At 36.4% G+C, this 20,849-nt stretch overlaps 1 protein-coding gene across 2 annotated transcripts in view; it reads left to right on the top strand.

Moving 5' to 3' along the window:
• Positions 1–20,849, top strand: part of BTRC (beta-transducin repeat containing E3 ubiquitin protein ligase) — a 193,136-nt gene that overhangs the window by 81,648 nt on the left and 90,639 nt on the right. The window lies entirely within an intron of this gene.

Below are 20,849 nucleotides of genomic sequence, written 5' to 3'. Positions count from 1 at the left end.
GAGTGGGAACTCAAAAATAAAGGCTTCTTGTAACTTTTTGCTCTTGTAATTCTTATACCTCTTTTTCTTCCAATCTAGAAAAAAAATCTAGTCTAGGAATTTACTTATTTTTCCCCCTTTTCTTACAGTCTTTTGTATTGCAGAGAACGTGGTAGGAAGAGGACACGTGATTGATTTTTATGTGCGTCTACTTGAAAGTGTGGTCTGGGACATACATGCTGTTGGGGGGCATTTACAAAGCAATAGAAGCAAGCAGCTAGTGTGGAGGCTCAGGTTAGGCTTATGGGTCAGGTCATATCAAAGGAGTAGCTTATCTTGAGGGATGCAAGTAATAGACCATATATAGAGGAGCCGTTTCAGGAATCATGTAGGTCATTTAATTATCCATTGTGATTGAGTGTCTAATGCTCTTTTGGCAATTACATGACCTCTGTTATTCTGGAAACCTTTACAGGCCCTTGTGGGTCAAATGACCCTCCAGTCAGCGCTCTCAAGACTTCTTTCTGCTCAGGAGGAACATGGATGTTGGGAACCACTGGCATTTAGAAGTGGCTATACTTTCCTTACCAACCACTGCTCAGAATAGAATGTCCTTTGTGCAGCAGGCAGTGATAGGCAACTGTTTTTGAAGTCAACTATTCCCTTGTGGTTTGCAAGATCAAGAGGTACATTGACTTAGACAGGAGAGAATAGAGGCAACACTAACCTCAAAACCAGAACTGGCTAGTCCAGTCTTCGTAGGCCCTCTGTTGCAAGCACAAGTATGATAGCATTGAAATTAATATTGTTTGATATCTGTCAAATCAGTCAGCCATTACCAAACTCAGCAGTTAGTGAGGCAGTCCTTTTTCATGCTGTAATATAACAATAATACTTGACAATGGCTAATAGGAATAACAGGACAAATGGCATTATAGATAAAAGTTCATTTCACATGCAGCTCATGTTAAAATTAGTCCCATCAAAAGTATTAAGTATATAGTTAAGCACTATGTTAAATGCAATTAAAATTATTATTTAAAAAAAGTAAATAAAAGCTACCTTTAAAACGTTGAAATTCAAGCCAAAGATAGGGGAGTTCTTGAATGTTTGAGCTCCTTTTATTCATTATTTAGGTGTGGTGTTTTCTGAGAAATTAGCCTACAATTCTAGTCTTCCATTTCTGTTGAACTTTCATATTTAACTGGCATGTATAGGGTTCAGATACCTGCTGATAATGACAAGGATATTTTGTTATTTATAATTGCTGTAGTCACTTAAAGGTGTTTCGTTTAAAAAGACTTGGAAAAGACATTAGATGTCTTATGATTCTGTTTAACTTGACAGAGGAATTGTGATCCTGTGTAAGATAATAATATGTAATTAAATTAATTTCCTTCCATTTGGACAGAAGACAATAATAATATGTTCTGATAGCAGAAAAATGCTGTTCAGTAGCAAAAAAACTTGAAGTATGCGACCATGCTACAGCATACTCTGAAGAGACAATGAATAAATAATAAAGTGGTAAACTTCAAGTTATAAAGACTTGGGTTCAAATCCAGCCTCACAGACTTAACTAGCTGTGTGTCTCTAGGCAAATCTCTTAATTTCTTGGAGCTTCAGTTTCCTCATCAGTAAAATGGAGATAATAGAACCTACCTTAGAAAGTTGTTAATGAAACTCAAAAGAGGTAGTGTATATAAGATATTAATTACTGCATAAATGTGAATTGAAAAACATTAATTTAAGGTCTTGGGTTTATTATTGCAATTCTCTCTCCATCTATCCATATTTTTACTTCCAAGCAAAACTCATTTACATCAGCATAAAAAGGAACAATCCCCAGTACCTAGGCAGAAAATGATTTAAAGTTTTTTTTTCATGGTGCAAATAACCTATATATACATATTTTCATTAAGGGTTTGGAAACATACTGAAATTACCCAACCTCCCAAATAATCTTATAAAAGTACTGATAGTGAAGTATGGTGGAGGTCCAAATTAATCTATTATAGGAAATAATTAATGTGTGAAAAATAGGAGAAGTGGGTTAGTGTTTAACCTCTGCCCTGCTGGCTATTGCAACTCTTAAATGGAGAATCCTCACTTAAATTTAAAAACCTTAGTCAGGGACTTCATCCTGTGTTAGGTGGCTTCTTACAAGCAACCAAAGGATTAAGTGTGGTTTCCCTCAATGAATTACACACAATGTGTAGTGTATTGAGGTTACCCTGTTTTCTAGTGGGTTTGTTTTTGTATTTCTGAAATGAAATTTTTAAAAATTGCAATGTTTATATTATAGTAAAAATAAACATAGTACCAATTAAAAGCCTAGAATACTGCTCCCCCAAAAGAACAGTAATGGATCTATTTAGCATTGGGGGAGTCCATTTTAAACTGATATAAACCTTCCAGCCACTCCTTTTTTACTCATCACACTGTAACGAGTAAAAAGAGGGCAGCCAAGAATAGAACAAAGTCGAGTGTTTGATTTCAAATGGATACTCCACTGCTCCTATAAGATATACCTTTGATACTTGTGTTGGACTATTTTTTCCAATCTTAGGGCCAAAAAAACAAAAAACAAAAAAACTTGGATGGAAATCATTGAGAAGAAAGGCTGGTTGGAACTTGAAAGACCAGAAAAATCACTGATACTGTGATGAGTGGAAAAAGCAAAAGTCAGGACAAGAGCAAGTACACAGAATAAAAGACGAGAGAGTGATTGAACAAGACACAGTAGCACAACAGAACCACACATCTAAATTCAAGTCTTAGGCCAGTTAGGTTTTTAGAAGTGCCCTTAAGTAGTTGGTGTGATTTACTCATCATTCCAAAATTTGAGTGCATGTGGAAGAATACAATTTGCTAACCCTGGGAGGAATCTTAAGATTGTTTCAGTCACTGCTCAAAGGTAACTGTAAACAGCAAAGCAGGGAGAATAGCCAAGGTGGTGAATTGGTTGATCATTAAGCAGAAAAGATATTCAGAAACAAGGCTGACAGCATAAATAATGATGCTGCAGAGATAAAAAGGATTTCAACTTACATCCTAAGGGTTCTATAGTTTTCTACCCTGTTAGGAGGAATCAAGCAGTTCTACATAATGCAGATGTCTTTGAGTTACAAAAATAACCAGATGTCCTTATTAGCAGAAGCAAATGTTTGCCTCTTCATCCACATAAACCTATATTTAAAGGATTTCTGGATGAAATGTTTGTGTAAATACGGCAACAACAAAAATTAGGAAACAAAGGGAATCTGCTAGAGAAAAACAAATCATGATGTTAGACTCTTCAATATATATTTTAAAAATCACTTAAATAATTGCATGGATTTAAAAGTGAGAGGTTAATCAGATTAACTCTTTTCTTGTTCACTAGTTAGGTGAGCTTGATCACCTTCATTCTGTTTTCTAGGAATTTTCACACTCATTTCACTCCAGATCTTTAGTGAGATTTTATTTACTTTACATTATTGAGTAATTTAGGCTCCTATACATTAGCTACAGATTTTAAATAGTACAAAATAAATGCTAATTTTTTAAAAGTTATGCTAGTATCCCTAGTCTCATTGTGTTTAAAAAAATGTGCTTTAAAAATGCCTCCCTTGCCAGCCTGTTGAAGTTTTTATGACATTAAGCCGCATTATTATGGATAGCCTTAATTGGGTGATTGCTTTGGAATGTCAAGCAGAATAAAATAGTTGTCAAGCACCTATTCGGTAGGGAAAGTTGCATGTGTTGTGTTGTGGTTTTGGTTTTGGTTTTTTAAGCAAAAGAAAAAAAATCTTTGTAAGTTTCAGTGGACTAATTACAGATGATGTGAAGCCTATTAAATTCATTGCAGGCTGGGTTTTATATGTACCTTCATAGTCATTGCTAAGTTAATGTTCAGATAGGTGTTTAACTAAGAAGTCACTAAGTTGGATTTATCCAGACAGTTGTGTAATATTTATTCCAAACATAACAACTAGGAATGGCTTTAGCTTTGCCTCATGTCCTTATAGCATGGTTAGAATGTTTACTTATCCCTATGCCTTCTTGGTGAAATATTAAAATATTGTATTGAGAAATTCTTTTACTTGAAACTTATGAAAGGAATCTCAGCTCTGCCCATTACTCATCACTGCCTCATAGACTCCCCTCTTCTGTCCTCCGTAGCAAGGCACCTCAGAGCTTTAGGGGAGCTTGTTTATCTTGAAAGAACAGGGGGCAGGCTTTTAGGGACTAAGCTACATGTTCCAGTGTAATAGGCACCAACGCTGTTTGACTTGAGAAACATTTGATCTCTTCCATTAACAGCCCATGTCACTGTAATAGGGGCTACAGTTGTGGCTGCTCACAGTTTATTATTTTAGCTTTGAAATAACTGTTAGTACTATACCAAAATCTCCGGCTGTAAAATTGTATATTGGCCATCCCCCAGGATCCGTAAGTAAAAAAAGGAAATCGTGTGGCCAGCAGTTAGAACCTAGGGAGCATATTTTGTTAGCTTTGTTTTTAAATAAACTAAGAATCCTTTTATCTAAAAATCACTTAGCTTTCATCTCTTATTTGTTTCTATGCATTTGTTGATCTAGCAATATTAAAAGTTTCAGTTTTGTTATTACTGTGTATGCCCAACTCTGATAACAAACCATGAACCCTTTAAAAAAAATTCCTTAGTATTAAGAAAGCATTTAGTTTTCTTTTAAAATTGAATTATTTACATTTTAATGATTTAAAAAGCCTGTACCACTTTCTTAAATACAGTAGTTACTGAAATTGTCTATAGAGGTTGAGCTGTATTTTTTAGTCTTAAATATTAATCTGCTTTTATGGAAAACAATTGCAGTGTTAACTTTTTCTGTGCCAGGAACCTGCCTGGCAGTTGAGAAATCTTGTGGAGAAAAATTTAACAACTGAATATAATATTTGTAAAGTCATATCATTATATTTCTCTCATCTCTAATGATATAGTGGTAGGGTGATCCCATAAGTTGCGTATTTTTTAAAAATCTTGGAAAATCTAGGTGATTTTTCCACTTCATTCTTCTTTATTGTGGTACATTTACAGCACTAACAGGCCACCTAGCATTTGCTTCACATTTATACTAAAACACATGCATATCAGCCAGCACAGGCATAATTGGTTGATAGGCAGCCATCTCTCTATCTGGGGAATTCTTCTAAATACTGAATGTGTCATGTGCTATGACATGACATATTTGTAATATCAGTGAACTGATATTACGGAACAGAAAGCACTTTCTGCATTAGCAATAGGTGTTAAAGCAGTAATGTGTTTTAAGAATGTATGCTGTGCAAATTCTGGCTTGTGAGGTAGTGACAAGTGTTTGCCTGCATAGACAATATATTTTTCCCCCTGAGGTCCCCACACACCTAGTTTCCCTCAAGCTCATCATCTCTGTCAGGTTAATCAATAGGCACCGTATGGCAGAGGGTCAGTAATCAGTGTCATCGTGCCTTTAAATCGTGTTGAAAATTTGCTTAAAGCCTGGGCCAATTAACATCGAGATGATGAATGGATGGGTAGATGGGAAGAGCCTGCCGCTCAGGGGCTTTGTGAGAAGGAGATGCTCAGCTGTTGAGCAGCAGACACCAGCGAATAAAATCAGCCATTCATGTGAGCTCAGTCCACCCACTCTTAATGATAATGTCAATCTAGCAAAATATATACACATTGGAGTTGTCACGAGTTCATAAATCAAAGGAGTTTGTCAAAGGCATTCAGATTAACGAGGCAGCAGCAATAACAAGTCAAATTTGCATAGAGAATTGCTCGAATCTCGGTAAATTATGATCCTGTTTTTCATTTGATTATTTGCTAATGTCTCAAGAGGGAGAATGATTATATTAGCATGCAAAATCTACTCCAGAAGTAGAAATCTGAGGTATAGAAGACCACCACACTATGACAATTAATCAGTTTCTGCATACTAGCATAAATGCACAAGGCCCAGAAATGAACTTCTTTTTTTTATTATTATTTCTCCTTGCTACTGATCCAAATGGTTCAGCTTGACAGAGACTTTATATTGCTTTAACAGTGTTCTGAATTGTGCCTGCAGGCAAGACATAGTTATGCAGCTATAACCAACCTATCCATCTGCCAACCAGATTGGAATTCTCCTATCCAAGGCTTCCATTAACCCCCACTGACAGCTCCAAACAGGATTAAGAATTTGGAAGCATAAAAAATAGTTGTTCTTTGCATATATGCACAGTCCCTTTGCATTTTGAGAGGGGCTACATCTGTACTGTTTTATAATTAGTATCGGACAACATAGCAGGGGGGAAAACCTACTAGGCAGAATTTTTTGTTTTCTCTGTGGGAAATAAGGCAGTACTGATGGAAGCTCTGTCCATTTGGTCATTGAAGAGACTGCTTTCTTATATCTGGTTCCTTTCATTGTACTTGGATTGGACATATAACCAAAAATATTGTCATTCCATAAAAACTTTAAGATTCTTATTAAAATTAGTAGTCTAGATAGACTTTGATGTGATTGTGATTTAATAGAGTAGGTAAGATGATAAACATATTAGCCAAACGTTATATATAAAAAGATTTAAAAGAATGGTAACTTATGAAGACACTTTGATATCTTCTTAAAACTAAACCCCAAATAGGTTTGTTCAGTAAGCTTTTGACCTTTTTTTGAATAGAACTAATTGTGTAACTGTTAAAATGTAAATGCATTATTTTAAATATTTTTAAGGTATCCAGCACAATGCCTTGCATGTAAGTGTTGATTGAATAGGTTGCCTTACTTTGAGGAGTATGCATATATGTATGTTTACCGTTTTAACCTTGAAGTGAATTCTTTTCATTTTGCAGATTGGAAAACAAGCATTAGAGATTATAATTGACTCAAAATTACAAAGTGATAGGGGGAAAGTATCGTCTGTCAATTTCCCAGTCCAAAGACTATCTATATTGATAATTAAATCCTGTATTTCTTTTTCCTGAGTGTAATGCCTTCCTATATGATGATTTAATTATTTGTTCATACTCATAGTACTCTGAAGTTTACCAACTTTGCCATTATGGTGGAAAATTAAGGTTTACAAAGGACTTAGAACTCCTTCAGTGAATATAACACAAATGACAGATATTACTACCATATGATAATGATGCTATTTAATTTTATTTATAATTGCCTAGGCCTCCAAATACACACTGTCAGTTATATTCTTCTACCTTGATCAAGAGTACTGTAAGTTAAAGAGGAAGATTTGGCTTTTCATCTTAATTCAATTCAACAAGCGTTTATTAAGTACCTACTTTGTGCAAGGCATTGTGCTAGGGCCTGGAAATATAAAGACAAATTAAGAACAGTCCCTTCCAGGACCTAAACAAATTAGTAGACAAATGAGTAAAAGATAATTTGAGAAGAGAGAGGGAGCTAATAACTAGGGGATCAGGAAAGGCTTCCTTCCTGTAGAAGGTGGCATATCATCCCTGGCTTGAAGGAAGTGAAAGGATTTCATGAAGCTGAGGTGAAAGAGAGCATTTCAAGCATGGGGAAAGTTCTTCAAAGACATAAAGGCAAAAGATGATATGCTAAAATCATGGAATGAGTAGGCCTATTTCTTTAGAAGAGAGAGTGCATGAAGGGGAACAGTGGGAAGCTAATCCAGAAAAGTAAACTGAAATCAGATAGTCAACCAGTCAGTAAGCATGTATGAAGTGCCTACTGTGTGCCAGGCACTGTGTTAAGCATCAGGGATACAAAAACAGAAACAGTTCCCACCCTCAAGTAACTACATTCAATGAGTTATAGATGTGTATGTGTGTATATATGTATATATATTTTGAGAGAGAGAGAAGGTGGGGGGAACGAACACAGGAAAGTCATCTTGTAGAAGGTGAGATTTCAACTGAGACTTGAAGGAAGCCAGGAAATCCAGAAGGCAGAAATGAGGAGGGAGAACATTTCAGGAATAGAAGACAGCTAGTGAAAGTGGCCTGGGTCAGGAGATAGAGTGGCTAGTGGAAGGAACAGCAAGGAGGCCATTGTTACTGGATCTTAAAGTATGTGGAGATTGTGAAGAACTTTAAATGCTAAGCAAAAGAGTTTGCATTTTATCCTATTGTCAATAGGAAGCCTTCAAAATTCTTGAGTAACATAGTCAGACTTAGGCTTTTTTTTGACAGCTGTGCAGAGGACAGTTTTGAAAAGGGAGAAACTGAAAGCTAGGAATCCTGTTAGAAGATTATAACAGTAATCTAGGCAAGAGGCTAGGTTGTAAGCTCCTTGAGGGCAGGTACTATCTTTTCCCTTTTTTTTTGTTTTCCCAGTGCTTAGCACAATGTCTGACACATAGTAGGTGCTTAATAAATGTTCACTGATTAAGTGAATTGAGGATCACTATAAGGTTGCTATTTTGGTGACTGAAAGTGGCACCTTCAACAGAAGTAATGAAGTTTGAAGGAGGGATAATTTAGGAAGGATGATAATAAATAAGAATTTATTATGCACTCACTGTATTAAAGCTGTAGGATACAAAGAAAGGCAGAAACAAACACAGTCCCTGCCCTCGGGGAGTGCACATTCTAACGAGGGAGACAACATGTAAATAAGTTTGTACATATAGGATATATACAGTGTAAACAGAAAGTAATCTCAGAGGAAAGGTATTAATAACAATGTGGGAGCACTGGGAAAGGCCTTCTATAGAAGATGAGATATGAGCTGAATCTTGAAGAAAGCTAAGGAAACCAGAAAGTAGAGGTGAGAAGGGAGAGCATTCCAGGTATGGGGGACAGCTGGTAGTCAGGAGATAGAGTGCTGTGTGAGGAACAGCAAGAAGGCTGGTGTAGTTGTATGGTAGAATATATGAAGGAGAGGAAAGTATAAGAAAACTAGAAATCAGTAGAAAGGGATCAGGTTGTATGGGGTTTTTGAAGGCCTAATTATTTTATATTTAGTCCTGGAGCTATTAGGGAGCCACTGGAGTTGATTGGTGGGTGACATTAGGCCTGTGCTTTAGGAAAATCATTTTGGCAGCTGAATTGAGGAATGTTTGGAAAGGAGGGAGACAAACAAGAAAGTTATTGTAATAGTCCAGGAGAGAGGTAGGTGATAAAGGTCTGAACTAAGAAGATGACTGTGTGAGTAGAAAAATGGGGATATATATGAGAGAGGTTGTGAAGGAAGAAATAGCAAGACTTGAAAATGGATTGGATATGTGCAAGAGGTGTGAGTGACAAGTAGATGACACTGAAGTTTCACTCATTGGTGATTGGGAGGATGATGGTACCCTCAACAAAAGCTCTGTTTTAGAATGTTCAATTTGAAATGTCTGTGGGACATAGAGGTAGAGATATCCAGTGATGATTTGGAGTTAGAACTCCAAGGAGATTAGGATTATGCATGTCAATTTGAGAATAAATTGCAGAGAGATCATAACTGAACTCACAAAAGTTAATGAGCTTATCTATAGTCATATGAAAAAATGCTCTAAATCACTATTGATTAGAGAAATGTAAATCAAAATGACTCTGAGGTACCACTTCACACCTATCAGATTGGCTAACATGACAAAACAGGAAAATGATAAATATTGGAGAAGTTGTGGGAAAATTGGAACACTAATGCATTGTTGGTGGAATTGTGAACTGATCCAACCATTTTGGAAAGCAATTTGGAACTATGCCCAAGGGGCTATAAAAATGTGCATACCCTTTGACCCAGCAATACCATTTCTAGGGCTGTATCCCAAAGAGATCATAAAATGGGAAAAGAACCCACATGTACAAAAATATTTATAGAAGCTTTTTTTGTGGTGGCAAAGAATTGGAAATTGAAGGGATGCCCATCAATCGGGGAATGGCTGAACAAATTGTGGTATATGAATGTAATGGAATACTATTGTGCTATAAGAAATGATGAGCAGGCGGACTTCAGAAAAACCTGGAAAGACTTATATGAACTGATGCTGAGTGAAATGAACAGAACCAGGCACTATTGCACACAGCAACAGCCACATTATACGATGACTAACTTTGATAGACTTAGCTCTTTTCAGCAATACAAGGATCTAAGATGTCTCCAAAAGTCTCATGATGAAAAATGCTATGCACATCCAGAGAGAGAACTATGGAGTCTGCATGCAGATTGAAGCATACTATTTGCTTTTTGTTTCTTCTGTTTTTTTGTTTGTTTGTTTGTTTCCTCTTTCTGGTGGTTCCTCCTATTGGTTCTAATTCTTCTTTACAACATGACTAATGTGAAAATATGTTTAATAGGAATGTATATGTAGGGCCTATATCAGATTGCACACCATCTTAGGGGAAGGGAAGGGGAGAAAATTTAAAACTCAAAAGCTTATGGAAATTAATGTTGAAAACTAAAAATAAATTAATTAATAAAAAAATTGGTAGCAGAGAAAAGGAGTTAATGAGCTTACCAAGCATGAAAATATAGCTAGAGAAGAGGACCTATGATAGAGCCTTGGGGGACACACTATTAAGGGATGAAACAGAAGCAAAGATCCACCAAGGAAAATAATGGTCAGACCAGAAGAAAAGGAGAAGAGAGAAATGTCATCAGAACTGAGGAGGTAAGAGGTGGTCAGTAGCACTAGTAGTTAAAGAGAAGTCAAGAAAGACAAGAACTGAGAAAAGGCTGTGAAATTTATTAATTAAGACATCTTTGGTAACATTGGAGAGAACAGTTTCAATAGAGGGTGAAGCCAGTAGGGTTGGAAGTAAGATGTCTAGTGGTTAAAATAGATGGCTTCTTCTAAGACTTTGGCTGTAAGAGGGAGGAAAGGTATAAATGATAACTAACGGGAAAAGCAGAATTAAGTAAGGTTTTATTTTTGTTTTTGTTTTAAGATGTGGGAGTCTTGGGCATGTTTGTAGGTGGCAGAGAAAGAACCAGTTGATAAGAGAGATTGAAGATGAGAGAAAGAATGACAATGATTAGAGGGTCAAGCCCTCTAATCTAGAAACTAGATTAGAGAAACTAGAAAGGAAGGTACGGAGTCCAGAGGGCAGGCCTGTGATAAAAGAAGGATCATTTGTTACTCAGAATCCTCAAGCAAAGGAGAAGAAAATGGGAGATGATGTAGAGGGCCTTTGAGGTAGAGCATGGATGATATTTTCCCACTTATGTACGTGATGATAAAAAGGCTTGAGGAAAATAAGGTTTGGAGCAGCTGCTGTGTGTGCAATGAAGAATCAGAGTAGGATAAAAGAATCTCTCCACATAAGTGGGTCAGTTTAATTTACCTTTCTATCATATTTAGAATGGTCCAAGGAAAAACAGGGAAGCCAATGGAGCCAAGACGACTGAATGGTAAGGCACTGCAGTAAACTCTCTTCCAAGTATTACTCCAAACTCTGGAAAATGCACCAGACCAAATCCTGATGCGTAAATCCAGAAAGAGTCACAGTGAGTCATTTGTCCAGCCCAGCTTGGCATAGTGAGACAGACAGGGAGGTCTATAGAGGACTGGTTCAGGCCAGAAGCACATGGAGCACTCCAGCACCCAAGGAGAGGCTGTACATCAGCTCAAGAGGAGGTCCATGAACCATACTAGGGAACTGCTAAGGAGACAGGTGGCAATTGGCAGCTTTGTCATCCACTACTCATTCCTAAGTTATAGATCCAGGGCACATTGAAAGGGGGACCTGCACACAATGTTGGCTTTCCAGATAGGGATATTCTAGGTGGAAATTTAGAAGCCAGTAGCAGTAGCAGTGTGGCTCAGATGCTATACACAAAGCAGAATTTCATTTTTAGCTTCTATCTCAGACTTCAGTGGAATAGCCAGTGCAAGAACCCTAGACCAAAGGGGAGTATGCAGTTCTGCCACTCTGAACCAACAGAGCTTTCTAGCTGGCTGATAGGGGCTGCATCCAGTAGCAGTCTACTCTTGCTCAGACCCAAACCCAGGTCAGGAACTTGGTGGATTTGAGACCAGAGGGACTAAACGGAGAACAAACAGACTTTGCTCTAGATCAGGCCATTTTGGGAGTACTGAAGCTTGCAGGTCCCCAGCTTGTTTGAGATCCTAGAATACAATATTCAGAACCCCAAGAAGGCAGCAATAAAAGTACCCCAGACCTTCCTGTAGAAGTGCCACAGAGCCCAGCCCTAACATTAAGTCCAAAGTCAAGAAATAGACTGGAAGAATGAATAATCAAACAAAAAATAAACTGTAAAGAGCAATTATGGTGGTAAAGAAGCTTAAGACATAAACATGGAAGAAGAGAATAACTCCAGAACATCTACAAGGAAAGCTTTAGAGCAAAACGCAGATTGAGCACAAACTCAACTAGAATTCCTGGAAGATATGAAGCAAGAGTTTAAAAAAAATAATTTTAAAATGTTTTTATAAATGGAATGAGTATAATTGGGGGGGGGGGATTGGAAAAGAAGTGAGAGCCGTGGAAGAAAGAACTGGAAAGGGACTTAACAGCTTGTCACAACAAGTACAAAACCTTGCCCAAGCAACAAACTCACTGAAAATTAAGATGGACCAAAAAGAATCAATGATTCCCATAAGGAACAAGAAGTAGTCAAACAAAATCAAAAGGCTAAAAAAAATGAAGAAAATATGAGGTGCCTCATAGTAAAAACTGACCTGGAAAACAGATTGAGGAGAAAAAAAATTAAGAATCATTGGACTACCTCAATGTCATGACTGCCCCCACCCCTAAAAAAGAGCATAAACATCATATTTCAAGAAATCTTAAAAGAAAATTGCCCAGATCTCTTAGAACCAAAGGGCAAGGTAGAAATAGAAAGAATCGACCTCTCCCCTCCTGAAAGAAACTTCAAAATGAAAACTCCCTGGAAAAATCATAGCCAACACCCTGAGATTCCAGGCCAAAGAAAAACAGAAAGAATCCAAGTACCAAGGAGCCACAGCTAGCGTCACACATGATATAACAGCCACCAGTTTAAAGGACTGGAGAACTTAGATTACAGTTTTCTATAAAGCAAAGGAAATATGTTGAGTCACAGCCAAGGATAACTTACCCAGCAAAACTGAGTATATGTCAAAGGGGGAAAAAATGCGTTTTTAAGCTTCCAAACATTTCTGATGAAAAGATCATAATAGCATAGAAACTTTGAAGTTCAAATATAGGGATGAAGAGAAACATTTAAAAAGGTAAACATGAATGAAAAACGATAAAGGACGAGACAAGGATAAACTACTTATATTCACATATGAAGAGATAATGCATGTGTCCTTAACATCATCAGGGGTCAAAGAGGGAATCCAATTAGTCAAGGCTTGAAAGTGGGTTCTGTTATGTCTTGATGAACTTAAGAATGGAAAGAGAGGGAAAGAATATACTGAGACAGAAAAGAAAGGAAGGTTGGGGGAAATTATTTCACATAATCAGGATGCACAAGTAGATATCTATCCAAACAAGGAGAAGGTGGGAGGAATAACTAACACTTGAACATCACTTTCATCTGAACTGGTCAAAAGAAGGAAGAATACACACACACACACTCACAGAGAGTTATGTACAAAAATGCATTTTCACTCAGCAAGGAAATAGAAAGGAAAGAAGAGAAAAAGAATGTCCATAAATGGGGAATTGATGAATGTTATGGTATATATAAATGAGATAGAATACTGTTGTACTAAACGCTTAGTAATGTAATAACCAACCATGATTCCAGAGGACTAATAATGAAACATGCAACCCACCTCCTAATAGAGCAGTGAAGGGCTCAGCATACAGAATGAGGCAAATATATTTTTGGACATAGCCAATCTAGAAAATTGTTTTGGTTGGCTATACGTGTTTGTAATGGAATTAGTTTTTCTTGTGTTCTCAGTTGGGGATGGGAGTGGCCTTGGGGTGGGAGGGAGAGAAGGTAGGGGTGTGTGTGTGTGTGTGTGTGTGTGTGTGTGTGTGTGTGTGTGTGTGAAAAGCCAGTACAAGAGCAGTTGGAGACTCCTTTGGTTTGCCACAATTCTGACCAGACATCCACCATGGTAAATGTAGAGGAAGAGAAGTTTGCCCAGATGAACCAATACTGCACTTTTTCAGAATATCCTTTCTATGCTGTTGTTAAAGAAATATTTTTAAATATTTAAGAAAAAAAATGCAGCAGGGAAGCCTGCTTGTAGAGAACTGAACATATTAGATAACCTCTTCAGTAGACCATATGGAATGTGGCTACAATCCTAAACCTTCAAGTGTTCTATTTACTATCAAGTTACACTTAAGAGAACTGTCTCCCTCCTAGTGGCTAAAGGTGGATTTATTTTCCTCCTGAATTTGGGGTAGATTCTTTGATGGAAGAACTGATGGACTTTCAGTTATGGATTTATTTATCTGTGTACTAGCTAAGTAGTGAAATGATTGCATTGTCTTATCAACCAACCAACCAGTCAATCAGCAAACATGTATTAAGGATCCACTGATGAGCCAGGCACTGCTCAGTGCTAGAGATACAGATTCATAGAGGTTACCTTCTAAAGAGAGAGAAAACATCCATAAATTATTCAGAATAGGTTTAAAGAAAATAGATGCAAATGAATGAAAAGTAGTGAAATAGAAGAAATATAAGGTAGTTTGTGAGGGGGGACAATGGCATGTGTGGGAATGAGAAAAAACTTCCTGTGTCTTAAAGGAAGAGGGAGATTCTGAGCACATTCTGGGCCTGTGGTGGTCCAATGCAAAGGTACTAAGACTGAAGATGAAGTATAATGTGAGAAACAGAAAATCAGCTTGGCATAATTGTAGCGCACTGGAGGAGAGTAATATGCAAGTTTGGGGCCAAGGTGTGAAGGACTTTCAAAGCTACATAGTTTATAGTTTATTCTAGAGACAATAGGGAGCCAGTAGAATTTGAGAAGGGGAGCAACATGGTCAGATCTGTGCTTAATGAAAATCTCTTTGGTATCAGTGTGGAGGATGGACAGGAGGATTTATCGAGCAGGATGGCAGAATCACTGATGTCAGGAGAGGTGAGAGGTCTAAGGCACTCATCTCAAGCTTGTTTTTCCTTATTCTATGGTGTTTTCATCTGTGCAGGGAAGCATGGGTTTGAATCCCACTTCTGACGTGTCCTGTCCTCTCTTTTTACCAGGAAGCTATGTGGTATAAGAGAAATAATTCTAATTCTGGAATCAGAAAACCTGGTTTCAAATTATATCTCTGATGCTTACTACCTGCGTGATCTTGGGCAAGTCACTTAACTTCTCTAAGCCTCAGTTTCCTTATTTGTAAAATGATTGAGTTGGAATAAATTGTCCTTGAGGTCTCTTTCTGCTCTAGATTAATCCTATGTACTGAATTCTTTAGAATAATTGAAAAAAATGACATCCCATGTCTTCAGGGAGCTTGAAGTCTGTTTGGAGACATAGTCATAAAAACAAGTTAAGAACAATACAAGATAGTATTTTGGGACATTAAGTGGACAACAGTATGGTGCCAATCTACTAAACCTGAGACATCACTGATATGAATATGCCTCAGGAATCAAGGTACCAGGCAAAATCCTTTGATGGAAGCAAAAGGCATACTGATCAGAATACTATGCCATATTGAAAATGCATGGAAGGGGGCAGCTATGTGGCACAGTGGATAGAGCACCGGCCCTGGATTCAGGAAGACCTGAGTTCAAATCTGGCATCAGACACATAACACTTACTAGCTGTGTGACCCTGGGCAAGTTACTTAACCCCATAGCCTAGCCAAAAAAAAAGAAAGAAAAGAAAAGAAAATGCATGGAAGAGAACAGAATGAAAGCCAAAAGGAAACAGACAAGCTGGACAGCTTTTGTTGAATTTATTACATATTTAGAAGGAAAAGCAGGTTCTACATAATACAGATTTGCAATTTCACATAGAAATCTTTCTATTCTACTTTGTATGTGGAAATGTTTTATTTGATAATGATTGAGGTTTTTTTTTAAAGTTTCTTTTCTTTCTCTCTCTTTTTTTTCTTAAGAATACCACATCAAAATATATATGGTATAAGGGCTTAACAAGACCCCTGGACTATTTCATAGAAAGTCCAATGAAATTAACTTTTGTTATATTTCTCTTGGATTGTTATCTAACAAAGATTCATATTGGACCTTCTCAGGTGAAGGTAGGGGGGTGGACTACAACAGTTCTGTTAAATGTAAAATTGTATGGTATAGTGTATAAGGGCCATCACACTTTAGAGGAGAAGATTTGTGAGAACTAGAGTTCTAATCAGGAAATGTTTCATGGAGAAGATGGAACTTGGCTTGTACCTGGAAAGATTGTAGGATTTTGATTGAGGAAATAGACAGGAGGGCATTCTAGTTAACAGGAATGCCTGAAGAGACAATTAGGAAGGAACTCAACAAACATTTATTGAGTGTCTGACTAGAGCAGAGTTTGTTAATTGAATAGTGGTAGAAAATAAAGTCACATAGATTATGGATGGCCTTTAAAACCAAGCAGAGTGGCTTATATTGTATATAGTAGGAAACAGAACCATTGAAAGTTTTTGAGCAGATGAGTATCAGAATGATAATGATATTTAAGGAAGTATTTAATTTGGCACTTTTAAGCAGGTAATTGGCAGGAAAGAGAGGTGGGGCAAGGCCTCAAGTTAGGGAGACTAGCTTTCGCAATAATCCAGGCAAAAGGTATTGATAGTTTTGAACTAGGATAGTAGTAACAGTAGAATTATAGATATAGGGAAGGATGGATAGATATGAGAGAGATTTTGAAGGAAAAATTGATAGATTCTGATAACTTACCAAATTCCATGAGTGAAGAAGAAGAATAAGTCAGAAATTATCTCAAGCTTTCAAGGCTGAGTGACTGGGGAAATGGTTGGCAGCATTGATGAGTGACAGGGAAATTGGGAGAGAAAGGAAGAGGAGTTTTGTACATGTTGATTTTGAAATGATCTTGATTTGTCTCCTGAACCCTTAGTCCAGCTCTTCTTTTATTCAACATTCCTCCTTCCTTGCCTTCTGTCATTCATTGAACAAACGTTGGCACCAAGTTCTTGCTACATAGGAAGCATTTCAAAATGCACTCTTAAGATCTGATGTTGTATTGTATTCCCACAAATGCTATGTGTTTTCCCTTGACTTCTCAAACTTCAACTACAATGCTAACGTTATTATAGCCCTGAACAAATTAAAAGTCTGAAGTTGACTCCAAAGTTGTAATTGAAATGTTTGGTTCTGTACCTTTGCCAAGTTTATTAATACTATTGAACAAGAAAGTAAGTAGATTAACAAAAGAGCATTATTTTATGAAAGGTATAGCTAGTTATATCAGTTTTTCCTCCAGAAAGTTTTTAACTGTGATTGAGTCCTAAAATGTTACCTTGTTATCTCAAGTATAGTTTGGAGGTGACCCTGGTTTCTGGTATCAGAGTACAAGCTCTAGGAAGTAAAACCAACCTGGAAAAGCTTTGAGGATGGGCCTGGTGGTGGCTTTCTGTCTCTCTTCTGAGAACAGGCTACCTAAGGTCAGAGCAGCCAATCACTGTTGGCTGTAGGATTTTTCAGCCACACATATTCTGTTGTTTTTGTTTTGTTTTGTTTTGTTTTACTGATGCCTTTTACCTTTACTTCACATACAGTTCTTGTAACACCATCTCTTACTTTGTTGAAGAGTTGTGTGTGATCTGCATCAGTGGAGAGAGTATTTGCTGTAGTGAAACCAGATATTTAAATTACTGAAACAAGCTATTATTTTAGAATTCCAACAGAACTCCTCTAGCATAGTTTACTATAGAGGTTTTTACTTCACTTTAATTGCTAGGATTTTAAATTTTGATTCTTTTATTGAAATCTTTCCAAAATACACTATGTATATATTTGCCTTCCTAAATAGAGTATAATTTAGTCTTTTCTTGACTGAAGGTCATCATTTCGAAAGTCAGTTACTGTGATGTGCCATAGATTCAAATGAAGGACAAATCCTTTGTTTTCCCTCACATCTCCTATAAATTAACTGAAATGTGTTAGCTGGCATACTTCCAGAGGGATGCATGGAAACATTGAAGGTGTGGCTTTTTAGATGTGGCTTGAGTGGCTTTTTGTAGGTAGTTGATGCTTTCAAGATCAATTACAGGTGGCTATTTGGTGAATGCCAATGCATGAAAAATGATCTATGTATTTCAGGGTTGGTGGTATTGAAATATAGGTGACTATATATGTTCCACATACACTAAGAGATGTCCCATCCCTTCAAAGGCTACAGTACTTCTCTGCAATTTGTTGTTTGCCCTACCAAATTGCAAAGGTAGTCTGACTTTTGTTTCTTCATCACTGGCTTATTTCTCCTCTGTTATCAGAATATGTATTACTCACCACCCCCATTGCAACCAATTATTGCCGCCATTGCCAATTTCCATCTGTTTTTTCTTTCTTATTTTCTCTACTTTTTTCATTTCTTGTTTCTCCAATGTCTTCTCTTTTCCCCACATTTCTCTGCTTTTGTATGAGAAGCCTGGCCTTCTTTTGGTAATGGACATATTAGCAAACTCATTTGAGGACTCCTTTCCTTCTTAGAGGGGAATTGACTGGCTTTCTCTCATAAGCTCTAATTATTGGCTTTTCAGCTTTTAGGTCTTCAATGCTTTGTTGCTGTTTCTTTGCCACTAGAAAATGGGGAGGGGTAAGAGTGGGGAGAGTCCAGAGCCATTCCAGAAGACTGCCCCAGTTTCACTGAAGTAAGATAAAATAGTATAATTATTTGGGTGAAGTACCATAAAATGAGCTGTCAACTTTCATGCCATTTTGGCTTAGAAATAACCAACTTTGGCCTGTTATAAAATGCAAGAATAAAATCTTATCATGTGGAATAGCATTACAGATCATTGTTTTTCATGTTATTTTTATGTATTGTTGGGTGACTCATAGAAAAAGTGTTTGATTATAAATAATTTACTCTAACATCATTTTCTCTGACCCCTTTTTATTTTAAATCTTTATACAAAAAGTACTTGTATGTTCTTTGCATTGCTGGTAGGAGGCCTTAGTTGAGCTATTCCTTCAGTTTTCCAGTTTTCTTGTTACCCTTAATACGTCAGATAACCTTCCAGTTTTTCTTGACAGGAAATAATGCCCATCCACCAAAATCAAACAACACAGAGTACAAAGTGTTAGGAAGTGTTAGAAACTTGGAGGAAGAAAATAGTTTGTGTGTGTGTGTGTGTATGTGTGTGTGTGTGTGTATTATGTAATATATACATATACATATATATGAATGACATCTCCCACTTGTTCCTTTGATTCAGATTTGTTGATTTGATTCAGAATGTTGCTTTTCATATAGTGTAGAAAAGCTTGGCATGTATTTTCTTTTATCTTGAGTACCTATAGCTTTGTAACAATGTTTTTATTATAACTGAATTTCTCTAAAACAAAACATCTTGCCATTTCAGCTTGTTGTAACAGGGTTTTACAAGTATTCAATACACCAAAATTTTATTAATTTGTAATTACAAGAGACTTGGTATTCGTTTAACCAAGTTTGAATTACCTGATCAAAAATGATTGTAGAACAGCTTGTGGGTTTGGAAATAATTGCTTATAAATTAGATGCTACAGATATTAGCAAAAAAATTTATTGTATAAGTTAGTTTACTAGAATTTTTAAAAATTGAACTGCATATTTTTTCTAAAGATAAATTCATAAATGATATAGATCTGAACTTGACTTTTCCCTTTGTATACACTCCTATAATTTGTGGACAGTTTTTTCATTTAGCACTCTACAAATAATAAGCAATCTGTATTACTCTTTTAAAAGTAGTCGCTAATCATTCTTTCATTTGATATGGAGAAAACAAAAATCTCAAAAGTTTTTAGTTTTCTTTCCAATGCTTATGATAATATGTGTTTTTTTTCTTTATCTAATTCTAACATTTTTAAGAGCCATCATCTTACTGAGGACATCATAAATTTAAAATATCACGAAATTAACCTCCAAGTAAGGTATAGGAGTTTTTGTATCTACCCAAAAGGAGCTCTGGCTCTCTAGAGCTATTGTAGAGAACCATGTCTAATTTCTGTCAACCTTAAGGACTCAAATACTCTTCAAATAAAGGCTCTTAACTTAGGATACATGACCTTGTTTTTAAAACAACTATAACTATTTATACATGGTTTCTTTTGTAAGCCTGTGTATTTTATTTTATGTATTTCAAAACAGTATTTTGAAAAAGGGGTCCATGACACAAAAAAAGTTAAGAACTCCTGCTGTAGAATAAGGATAGATGCTTGATTTGAAACTTATATGAAAACTTTCATAGAGACTTAACAATTACAATTAGTTTTCAGTTCTGGAAACAAAGTAGTTTCCAGTTAGAATTAAATAAATGATACTATCTCAAAACAGGAATAGTTCAGATTTTAGTGTTATAAATGTAAATGCTAAAATTGTTGGAATTATGCTTGTTTTCTAATTTATAAAACTTACTTAGCTTGAATAACTTAGTGTAACTGTTGTTACTTATGAACTTTGCTTTAAAGGAAATTTTATTTAGTTATGTTTTCTTCCTAAGTATATGAAATCCCTTTGTTATCCCTTTTATTTGGTAATGACAGAGGCCAACAGTTTTTAGAAATCAATCCTACTCATATTTGAGTTAATGAATTAATTATCTAATTAGTATTGGCTTTCTGACATAAGTCCTCTAGGAAAGATAGAGAAAAGAGCTAAGAAAGTTTTGAGGGCCCAGGAGAGCCAGAACAAGGCATCAGTATGACTTGGGTAAGGTTTGAAAATTGCTCCTCTGGTGAGTTACTATCCACTGGAGGCATTGAACCCTGCTTGTAACGTGAGTCTTGACACTGGAGACTTGACTTTTCACAAAATAAATACCTCTATGCCATGGAAAGCTGAATTTTCTTACATTAAAAATATGTATTACATTT

This window comes from Vombatus ursinus, unplaced genomic scaffold (genome assembly GCF_900497805.2).
Source record: "Vombatus ursinus unplaced genomic scaffold, bare-nosed wombat genome assembly UNPS02009205.1, whole genome shotgun sequence".
NCBI lineage: Eukaryota > Metazoa > Chordata > Mammalia > Diprotodontia > Vombatidae > Vombatus > Vombatus ursinus.
The sequence above is the reverse complement of the archived record's forward strand: the minus strand, read 5'-3'. Positions and strand labels throughout refer to the sequence as shown.